Raw genomic sequence first — 11166 nt, 5'->3', positions numbered from 1 at the left:
AAATGGCCAGGTTAAAGTCAATTGACCCTTCTAATTGCATTCTAAAAAGGGTTGCACTAGTCCATCTACCCAGCAAAACGTCTGTACCCTTTATCAACAAAGTTGAGAATTATTTGAGTGCATGAAACCAACAAGATCTAGATGTATGTAGTCAGATCTACAGCCTGATGTGGTCTCCTAGAAACACATTCTCTAACTGTCCCATAAGCCCATTGGGCTGGGCATCTCCAGCACCCAGCTGAATGAATGTGTCCCCACCTTGCTTCTTACCTCACTCTTGTAGGTCACAACCTGGTAAGTCTCTGGAGCTGTCATCTTCCTGTGCCACTGCCCACAAGCCTGTTCATGGAAAATAGGAAGATACACAAACTGCTATTGTTGTCAAATGCCACCAAATCCATTCCCATTTATGATGACCCACGTGTGCAGAGTAGAGCTACTCTATACGGTTTTCAAGGTTGTGTCCTTTTGGAAGTAGATTGCCAGGAATATCTTGTGAGGTGCCTCTGGATGGGTTCCAACTGTTCATCTTTTAACTAGTAGTCAAGTACTTAAACGTTTGTAACACACACAGACTTTACACATGAACTACAAGCAAATGACAAAAGCACATCTTTGTGTTGTCTTTCTACTCCTCGGTTTTGCATATGCTATGGTCTACCATGTGTTCTTTTGCTTTGTCTTTCACCCTCGAGGCTGCTGTGTACCCTGGATGGTGGCTGCTGTGGATCTTAGATATTCTACTTTCATTGTAGCGATAATAAAGGAAATGCTAAATCATATCATTCACACACACTTGTCCATTTATTTATTCACTCAACAAATATTGAATCACTTATTGTATATAAGGCACTATGCTTACTGGACACAGGGAAATGATGATAGTTATATATAACATTTATTGAACATGTACTAAATACCAGGCATCACATAAGAACAAGACCATACATGACCTTACTTGATCTTTATCATAGCCCAAATATTTTCCTCATTTTACAGACAAGCAAATCTATGCCTAAGAAGTAAAGGACTGCAGAGCTAGTTAAATGGTAGAACCTAATCCAAATCCATTTTGGAATAGGTTTCAGATGACGTACAATAAGAACTCAAAGCTAGATTCCAGGAAGGTGGTGAGTGTTCCAGCAGAAGGGGAATAATATGGGAAGCAAGTAGTCTGATTTGTTTTAAAAACACAACAAAAAGTAATAAAGTATACTATAAATATGAAGTTCTCAAAAGACTTTAAGGAAGAGAAAATGGATTGGTGTTTTGAAAAGATGCCTCTAGCTTGGAAGAAAATGATTTAGACAGAAACCTGAATAGTGCAACAGCTATTTATTAATCTAGATCCAGGTATTGGGGTTTTAGACTTCTGAGATGAATTGTTTGCACCTGACTTGAGGCTTGACAACCAAGTTCCCAAAACACTTAACAACAACACAAGTGCCATTCCTAAAACAGGACCTAAAGGAAGAACAGATCGGTAGAGAAAGATTTTGAGCTTCTTTTGGATGTATCAAAATTCAATTGCCTTCAAGACAACTGACTTTAAGTAGGAAGTTACCTTAAAATTTAAGAATTGTCATCTACAGATGACAACTGAAAGGAGTCATGATAGCACAGCAGACAGGTTCCCTAGTGAGAAGAGACTCTAGGACCCTAAGCCAATAGGATGTTTGTTGTTAGTTGCCCTCATGTTGACTCCCAACTCCTAGCAACACCATGCACTGGTCCTGTGCCATTTCATGATCAGTTGTAGATAGCGCCATTAAGTGCTGTCGAGTCAGTTCCAACCCATAGCAACCCTGTATAGCATTTCCGAGGAGTGACTGGTGAGCTTGAACCCTTGCCGTTCAAACCCACTTTGCAATCCAGCACATTAACTCACAGCACCACACCAGGACTCCTTTAGGTCCATGTTGTTGTTGTTATGTGCTGTGGAGTCAGTTCCCACCCATAGCGACCCTGTACAGGGTTTCCAAGGCTATAAATCTTTACGGGAACAGAAAGCCTCATCGTTCTCCCGCGGAACAGCTGGTAGTTTCGAACTGCTGACCTTGAGGTTCACAGCCCGATTCGTAGCCACTACGCTACCAGAGCTCCTTAGGTTGGCATCAGCCAAGTAAACTGAAGAAAAAAAGTAAACAGGCTTTTTCTCTAGTCCGTCTTCGTCTAGAAACTACTGAAGCCTGTTCAGAATTATAACAACATGCAAGCCTTCACTGACAGGAGGGTTTGTTGTTGTTGTTGTTGTGTTCAGTCGAGTCAGTGGTGGCTGAGAAGGAGGTGCACTAGCCAGGAATTGAACCTAGGTCTCCTTCAGGGAAGGCAAGAATTGTTACCACTGAACCATCACGGCCCAGTCCAGATTGGTGGTTGTTGTTGTTGGTGTGTGGTGGAGTAGGTTCAGACTTGTAGTGACCCTGCATAGGGTTTCCGTGGCTGTAAATCTTTACGGAAGCAGAAAGCCTCATCTTTCTCTCGTGGAACAGCTGGTAGTTTCAAACTGATGACCCTGAGGTTAGCAGCCCAATTCGTAACCACTACACTGCCAGAGCTCCTTCAGTCCAGATTGCTATTGTTGTTAAGTGCTGCTGATTCCGACCAATAGCGACCCTGTATAGGGTTTCCAAAGGAGCTCTGGTAGAGTAGTGGTTACAAATCGGGCTGTGAACCTTAAGGTCAGCGGTTCGAAACTACCAGCCGCTCCGCAGGAGAAAGATGAGGCTTTCTACTCCCGTAAAGATTTACACCCTCGGAAACCCTGTACAGGGTCGCTATGGGTCAGAACTGACTCAACGGCACTTAACAACAACAACAACATAGGGTTTCCAAGGAGCAGCTGGTGAACTTGAACCGCCAACCTTGCAGTTCAAACGGCTTTGCAGTCTGGCGCATTAACCCACAGCGCCACACCAGGTGCCCAATAATTATTTGATGAAAGAAGGGAAAAGGAAAATAAGGAAGGAGAGAGAAGAGAAAGAGGATTCTTGCCTTTAAAGAGACCACGATTGTAGGTGAAGATTCGCTTTAAATAGGAGTCCTGGTGTGGCGCTGTGGGCTAATGGGCCAGACTGCAATGCCATTTGAACCGCAAGGTCAGAAACCCTACACAGGGTCGCTAAGGATGGGAACTGACTCAATGGTACTTAACAACAACTGGTAAAATGGTGACAATAGTGCTATTTCCTAAGAACTGCGGTTGAAAGTAAACTTTTGAGACCTCTGCATCAAACAGGCATGCAAATATAAAATGCTTTACATGAGGTTGTTGTTGTTGTTGTTGTTACATGAGGTGGAGATTTTTAAATAGAAAAGGCCATGCATTTATGTTTGAAATGAAAATACCGTAGCGAAATCTCAATCACCCTGCAGGATTGACAATATATGGAAGACAGCCTATTTCAGCATATCCACTTTTTAGCAATTTATCAGCCAATCATTAAGTGAGTTAACTCTATACCCAGGGAATGCTGATGGCAGCATTTGCCATAAATAAATGTTAATATGTACAAGAGCTAAATGAATAGACTTTTCGTTGGTGTTTTATGACCTGAGAAGAATGAAGCTTTCATTAAAGGAATCACTTGGAAATGTGGAAACTGATACTGCTGCAGTTCCCTGCTCTCTGCTCATTGATAATGGCCTCTGTATTAGTCATGGGGGTGGAAGATTGCTGTCCATTTACTTTAGCCAAGATTGTTATTGAATGAAACCTTTAATGGGGGCGTTTATGATCCCACTCAGCTAAGAGCTCGGGGCTGCCTTAGCATAGTCTTTCCCTCCACCTTGACAGCTATTAGAGAATCAATACAGGTAATATGTCAGTTGGTGGTCAGCTGTCCTGTAAGCAGAAAGGTAGAGCTGAAATAGAAACTGACAGGTAGCCACTTAGAGAGAGTGTATGGGGTAAACACTTTGAAAAGTGAAGCTTCTCTTGGGAATGCCCAGTCCTCACCATTACAGTCAGCATGGACGATAAGAAAGGAAGACTAGGATAGGGATGTAGCCATTCAAAGCTAGGAAAGATCTTCTATCTAGGAGGTACTGATGCTGTTGTGTGGACAGATTTGAAGTGTTCCACAGGATTTTCAGGACTGACCTTGCTGAAGCAGTTCACCAAGGCTGTCTTCAGTAACGCCACAAGGTTGGTTCCGAACTGTTGAACTTTAGGCTACTTGGTGGTCCTTTTGTTGTTATTAAGTGCTGTTGAGTCAGTTCCGATGCATAGGCGCCATGTGTAGGGTTTCCAAGGAGTGGAACTGCCTGCCGACCTTGTGGTTCAAACTGACTTTGAAGTGGAGTGGAATTCATCTCAATAAAAAAGGTTTTTTTAATTCAGATTCGTGTACTCTTTTCACCTGGAATGGGATTCAGTAGTTGGAGGACACTAAAAGCTGCTGTTTTAGAAGCACTCCAGGTGATAATCTTTAAGCATCTAGGGCTTTAGCTTGATAACCCAAAAAACCAAACCCACACTAGGACGGAGAGTACAACTGTCCTATAGTTTCAAAGGCTGATGTATTTATGGAAGCGGGCTGTCACAGCTTTCTCCCACAGGGTGGTGGGTGGGCTCAAACTGCTGGACTTTCCGTTGGAAGCCAAGCACTTTAACACCGAGTCATCCCTTTACTACCATCAACAACAAAAAACCCAGCTGCCTTCCAGTCAGTTGCCACTCATGACAACCCCATGTGTGTCTGCGTAGAACTGTGCTCCACAGAGTTTTCAATGGTTGATTTTTTTTGTAAGTCACCAGACCTTTGTTTTAAGACACTTCTGGGTGGACTCAAGCTTCCAGCCTGTTGGTTAGCAGTTAAGCACATTAACTGTACCACCCAGGGATTGATTGGCAATAAATCCCTTCTTTTCGGGAGTTAACACATTAAAAACGTGTTAAATGAGTGGCTATTTAACACTATTTCCTTCCAAATATGGATTCTTCAGCTTTCAGTATTTCATCCATTGTTATAAAGTTAAAAGGCTGGACACTATCTTGGAAGTTACAGCTGAAATCTGTTCTCATTAACAGCTGAAATCAGTGACTATGCTCAGACTGGTAGACCAGTTGATGAATGATTAGTCGTGGGATTAAGTTTCTCTTATTCAGGTGTGGTGCTGTGGGTTAATACGCCAGACTGCAAAGTTGTTTGAACTGCAAGGTTGGCAGTTCAAGCTCACCAGTGGCTCCTCGAAAACCCTATACAGGGTCGCTATGGGTCGGAATTGACTCAACAGCACTTCACAACAACATTCTGTGTTTATTTCTGTAATTAACATAATTCACACAGCAATCCCTATATTGCTAGTGTCTCCTGACAGTTTGTTATTCAAATAATACACATGAAAACAACCCTTGTCTTTAGTGGGAATAAAGCAGTCCCTTCCTGATCATGGCTTCGATTTGAACACTGTCATTTGTATGGGTCTTTCTAGGCCCTAAATACCGTTATTATCCTTGGCAAATGGAAAAACTAGAATCCCACATCAAGTCTGCTTCTGGCTACCCTAATCTAGGCTCCAGATTTCTGGTGTGGCGCTGCGGGCTAATGCACTGAATTGCAAGGTTGGTGGTTCAAGCTCACCAGCCACTCCTAGAAAACCCTATATAGAGTCTATATGGGTCAGGACTAACTCAATGGCACTTAATAACAATCGAGACTCCTACTTTAGATTTCAGGCTCTCCAGTTATGGGAAACAGACCTGCCTTGGGCTTCTCAAGAGGGATTTAGGTAATTGATTGGATTGGTATTTAATTGGGGGAGGTGTGTGTGAGGAGGTAGGCAGCCTTCTTTTAAGGGAGAACCTGGAACAACCACCCTGTAGGACACCATGCCGATTTTATACATTTAGAACCAAACCAAAGAGAATTCAATTTTATCATCTTTCAGTCAAAGAGCTCTGCTGTTATATTGGTTGAGCGCTCTGCCAAGCTAACAGAATTGGAAGCTACCAGGTGCTCTGAGGGAGAAAATACCTTGTGTCTGCTCCCTCCTGTGAAGATTCTTACAGCCTTGGGAACCTTGTGAGGCAGTTCTGCTCTGTCTTATAGCAAGGGTACTGAGTCAGAGTAGACTCAATGGCACCTAACGACAATCTTTCAATCAGATAGCCTGACAACATGGAATTCACCAAGAGACCTCACCAGAGCCTTTCTGGGCAGCCTTGCAGCAATCAGAGGTTAAAATCAGATAACTGTCTCAGGTCCAGAGCCTCCCAGCAACCATGGTAATTTATGGGAGAGACTTGGAGGCCTGGATTGGAGTGAGAGCGCTCAGCTCCTTTCTGTCTCCTACCTCTTCTCTGTGGGACAAAAGTCTTAGGGACACTACAAGTCTCAAGCCAAATTGCCTAAAAAATATATACCAAAAGGGAAAGTTCATGAAAACAAACTCAAGTGAATGAGGGAGCAATTTTGTTGCGGATTGGGTTTACCTCTTCACAGGCCTCTTGCTGCATGGAATTTGATGAACTGGTGAAGAATGGAAAAGTCACATATTAGACCCTAAGATCTTACCTAATATTTTTATTAGCATTTTTCAAGTAATCAATATAATATGTAGGTACCGAGTAGGACACAGATAAAAGCAAATGGAAGAACATTTCAGAGTTTTAAATAGTTTGCAAAATTCAAGAATAAGATCCTAATCCCCTTGTTAAGTGTGAGTCAGTTGCGACACTGTATAGGGTTTCTGAGGAGCAGCTGGTGAACTTGAACCATTGACATTGCAGTTCAAACAGACTTTGCAGTCTCACCATGCCACAACAGGACTCAAATATTTTTATTAACATTTCCCAAGTAATCAAGATAACAAGCTATGCAGGTATTAATAGAACACACAGACGCAAATGGAAGAACATGTCACATTTTTAAAGTTTGCAAAATTCAAGAATGACTCTCTAATCCGTTTCTTGATTGTAAATGGCTTTCAACACAAAGTACTGTGCTAAAAACGAATTCAAAATACATTTATAATAAAATTTATCCTAGATTTTATAATTGTAAGATGATTCGAGATGGGGAAAAAAGAGATTGGGCAAAACAAAATTGGACAGTGAGAATATTTTGAGACCATACATAAAAAGAAACTGTCTTCTCCTCATTCTCCATCCAGGGTTAACCACTTCACTTCAAAATAATGTAGTTCAGCTAATTTTAAGCCAATAAAGTGATAAATTCTTTGTAGCAACAATTGGCAGTAACATGCACTTTAACATATTTAACCTCGTAAAATAATATAGAATGTAGAAAAGTATCGATTTCTATGAGATCTCCATACTTTATGGAGAGATTAGGGAGTTTATTTCTATTTCATACTATTCACAGATCTTTTATTTAAAAATAATTTTGACTTTTCTATTTTCACCTGCCAATCAACAAAAAAGTGCTATGAATTTTTAGGGAAATGCTTCTTCTGAAAGAACTGTATAAATTCTCTGGAAACTTGGGTAGATAGTCTAAGATAGTATAGGAGTCCTGGTATGGTGCTGGAGGATAAGCACTGGACTAACCTCAAGGTTGGCAGTTCAAACCCATCGGTCAAATCTCAGACATATACTCAAAGGGTCTTTATGAGTAGGAACCAACTTGAGGGTACTCAACAACAAAGACAGTATTTGTAAGGTTAATTATCATATAGTGATATTCCTCCCAACCCCCAACTACCTTACACTTTGCCTGGGCACAAACCTAACTATGACTTTATGGTTACAATATTGAAGTTACTGCAGGCCCCAAAGAGGTCCCAAGCATCTGTCTGTTTTGATAGCTTTGTTTATTGCAACTCCCAGAGTCCTTGAAAGAGACCCTGAGGGCCCATTAAGAGCTTCATCAATATCTGGGAGGCCAGTTTGTTCTGAGTCTACTTATTTTTCCAAGGTTCAGATGTTTGTTTTTTTTCTTGTTAAAAACAAAAAACAAAAAACAAAAAAACCCCACAAAACTCTAATGAGTGAGTAGGAATTTAACATCTGATGTAGACTTAGGTAGGGAAAATAAGAGCAGAGAAAATACCTTACGACTAAAGTCTCTAAATTCCATTCAAAAAGCTACCTGCTACAGAATTCTCAATTTCTAACAGTAAAATATTCTATTGGTAGCCATTATTCCTAAGTAACACAACTACTCGGCCTTCGATCTGCATTCTAATGGTTTCTCCTAATGAAGAACTGATTTTGCCAAGTATTCACTTTACCCATTGTTAAGTTACAAGGACTGAGAGGCTGAATTAAAGTACTGTTTCTCAAATGTTAGTATCAGAATCACACTGAGGACACTTAGTAGCCTGGACAGACTTGGAAGGTCTAAAAGTTTGAAATGTTGCGTTGCTAACAAGTTACCAGGTAATGCTGATCGTGCTGGTTTAGAAATCACGTTTTTGAGTACTGAAATAAAGCATATACTGTTAATCATAAAACTTACATCATTGCCTTCTTTTTGCCTTCACTGATAAGTTATAGAAACTAAAATCAATTTCAAGTAGCCTCACATCACCTTATGATGTAATGATCACCTACTTTATGGTTGGGACTAAACTTCTAAAAATTAAATGACTTGCCCAAAATTATACACTAAGAAAATTATATATAAAAAAGTTTGTCTGACTCCAAAATCTTTTTTCTGTTTGGTACACCTTTTTACTTCCAAGTGTTCAGCCAGAGTGATTATACTTAACTAACCTTTAATTTGCAAGGAATAGGTTGCTTTCTATTTAAAATGTTTTAGACTGGTTTTTAATTAAATGTAAACTGGTTCAAAATAGTTTTAGAAACAAGCATACATTCGAATTAAAAAAATAAATATGAGATCAATTATTAAAGAAAGATGTTATAAGCCAAAAATTGAGACAACCTGGTCAATATGACCAAATGTTTGGAATCAAGTCAGAATAAATTAAATGAGAATGGTCCCCCAAGTTTTCCAGATAAGTGTGGTATTCAGGCATTATTTGGTATGCATGTTTTTTGTAATGACTATCAGAAAAGGACAAAAAAAAAGACCTTCCATCACCACACTTCTGGCTCAAAGAACCATGTAGTTCATTTGGATTATTCAGCTGGTGATAAAATGACATCAAATCGGTTCCTGAGGTCTTGCTTTTTACTGCTTGATTTTAAAAATAAAGTGTTCAAACCCAGAAACAGAAAATGTTCCAAAGTAGTGTATTTTGAACTAGCTGTCAAAGAAAGGATGCCTAATTACATGAGCCCCAACCTTTTCAAAAGGTTCTGTCTTAATTAACATGAACCAAACAGTCCTAAAACAACAGGGCACATTCCCATTAGGATAAATTACTCAAACCCAGTCAACGCAGCTAAGAAATCCCTAGAGGAGAATCTGGCACTACCTTTCCACCTGCTTGGCTTCTATTTCTCACAGGACTCTTGTCACAGCTGGGTGCCTTCCTGTCCAGGGGGCATCTGGTTCTTAGTGTCCGTGTTCCACATTGAGAGCCAGATTTGTGGATCAAGGATGAACACAAACCCTAGACAGTTAACATATACAGCCTGGGAGATGACATACTCTTTGTCGCCAAGTTGAGTATGAAGCACATTAATTTCACTAACACTGATGACTACTGCTAAAATACATAGGGAAGAATGGGATAATTAATAGGAAAAAATGGCCATTTCCTGAGCAGGATCTAAGATTGACCATAGTCAGTCTTAAAGACTGGGTCTGGAAGTCAGGCAGACCCAGTAGCAGACTTTGGGGTACATTGGCTGTGGGTTAATGCACTGCAAATCCTATGCAGGGTCGCTCTGAGTCAGAACTGATTTAAGGGCACTTAACAATTACAGGGTCAATGTGAGACTCAAACTATAAAAAGGACTATAAAGGCATTGGCTCAGTGATGTTAAGTGACGTTGAGTTGGTTCCAAAGTGACCCTGTATAGCATTTTTAAGGAGTGGCTGGTAAGATTGAACCAAGGACTTCGTGGTTCAAATCAACTTTGCAGTCCAGTACATTAATCTGCAGCACCACCCCAGGTTCAGTGACAGGAAACAGTATATGCTCAATACTCATGTGTTGGTTTTCATGACCCACAAGTCTAGTCTTCTGTCTCTGTATATTGTTGGAAAATGTAATTTCCCACAAGCTTGCATTCACTTTATATCTTGCATAGGATATTTTTCTTTTCAGGCAGCACCTCTATTTTCTGTTTTGTTTTTTTAACACTTTCCATAGTAGCATGAAGGAGCTCTGGTGACACAGTGGTTAAAGTGCTTGGCTGCAAACTCAAAGAATCAAACCACCAGCAGCGACTCTACGGAAGATGCTGCAGTCTGTTTCTGTAAAGATTACAGCTTTTGGAAAACATGGGTCAGTTTTACTCTGTTCTATAGGGTGTGGTGCTGTAGGATCAGCACTGGACTTCAATCCACAAGATCAGCAGTTCAAGTCCATCAGCTGCTCCTTGGAAAGCCTACATATGGTCACTAAGAGTCGGCCCTTAACAACAACATGCGGTCAATAAGAGTCAGAAATCAACAACTGCACTGGGTTTGATTTGAAGCAGCTAATTAGACAAAACCACTGTCAAAAATCCTCCTCCTCTTCATCAGGAATGAAATCAAATTTAAAACTCAAGAGTATAAATATCTTTATTTATATTTTCAACGTTCTGCAAATCTTCAATCTTTCTTTGTTAAGTTAAATAGTTCTTCCCAATTGGTGAAGGTCACACGTGGAGCGTAAAGGAGATGTGAATAACTTCCATGGCCTCAAAATAATTTTATCTGGCACTACTGAACTGAAATTATTAATCAACAGTTATGGAGTGCTCAGTGGGGAAGAGTGAGAAACAAAGGTTGAAAAGGAACCACCCCCAAAAAAGATGGGAGGTTAGTTTACATTTGAATAACTTTGTTATAATACTTTAACTATATAATTATATAACTTTATATACTATAAAAGCTCTAGTTTGAGTGAATTTTAAAAGAGTTTGTCCTAAGAAGAAACATTAATAAGTGATGGCCAAAGACATAGCACAATTTGGGGCCCAAAGCAAACAAAGGAAAGGGACTTATTGGGCCAGTGCCATGTTTCTCATCTCAGTATTTGGTTATGACACAACCATACCAAGAAACAGAATCTTCAGCCTTGTAATTTTTTTTTACATTCCCCCTCAAACTCTCTAAGGGATAGTAGAGCTCATGAAAC

Source organism: Chrysochloris asiatica, unplaced genomic scaffold (genome assembly GCF_000296735.1).
Source record: "Chrysochloris asiatica unplaced genomic scaffold, ChrAsi1.0 scaffold00036, whole genome shotgun sequence".
Taxonomy (NCBI): Eukaryota; Metazoa; Chordata; class Mammalia; order Afrosoricida; family Chrysochloridae; genus Chrysochloris; species Chrysochloris asiatica.
The sequence above is the reverse complement of the archived record's forward strand: the minus strand, read 5'-3'. Positions refer to the sequence as shown.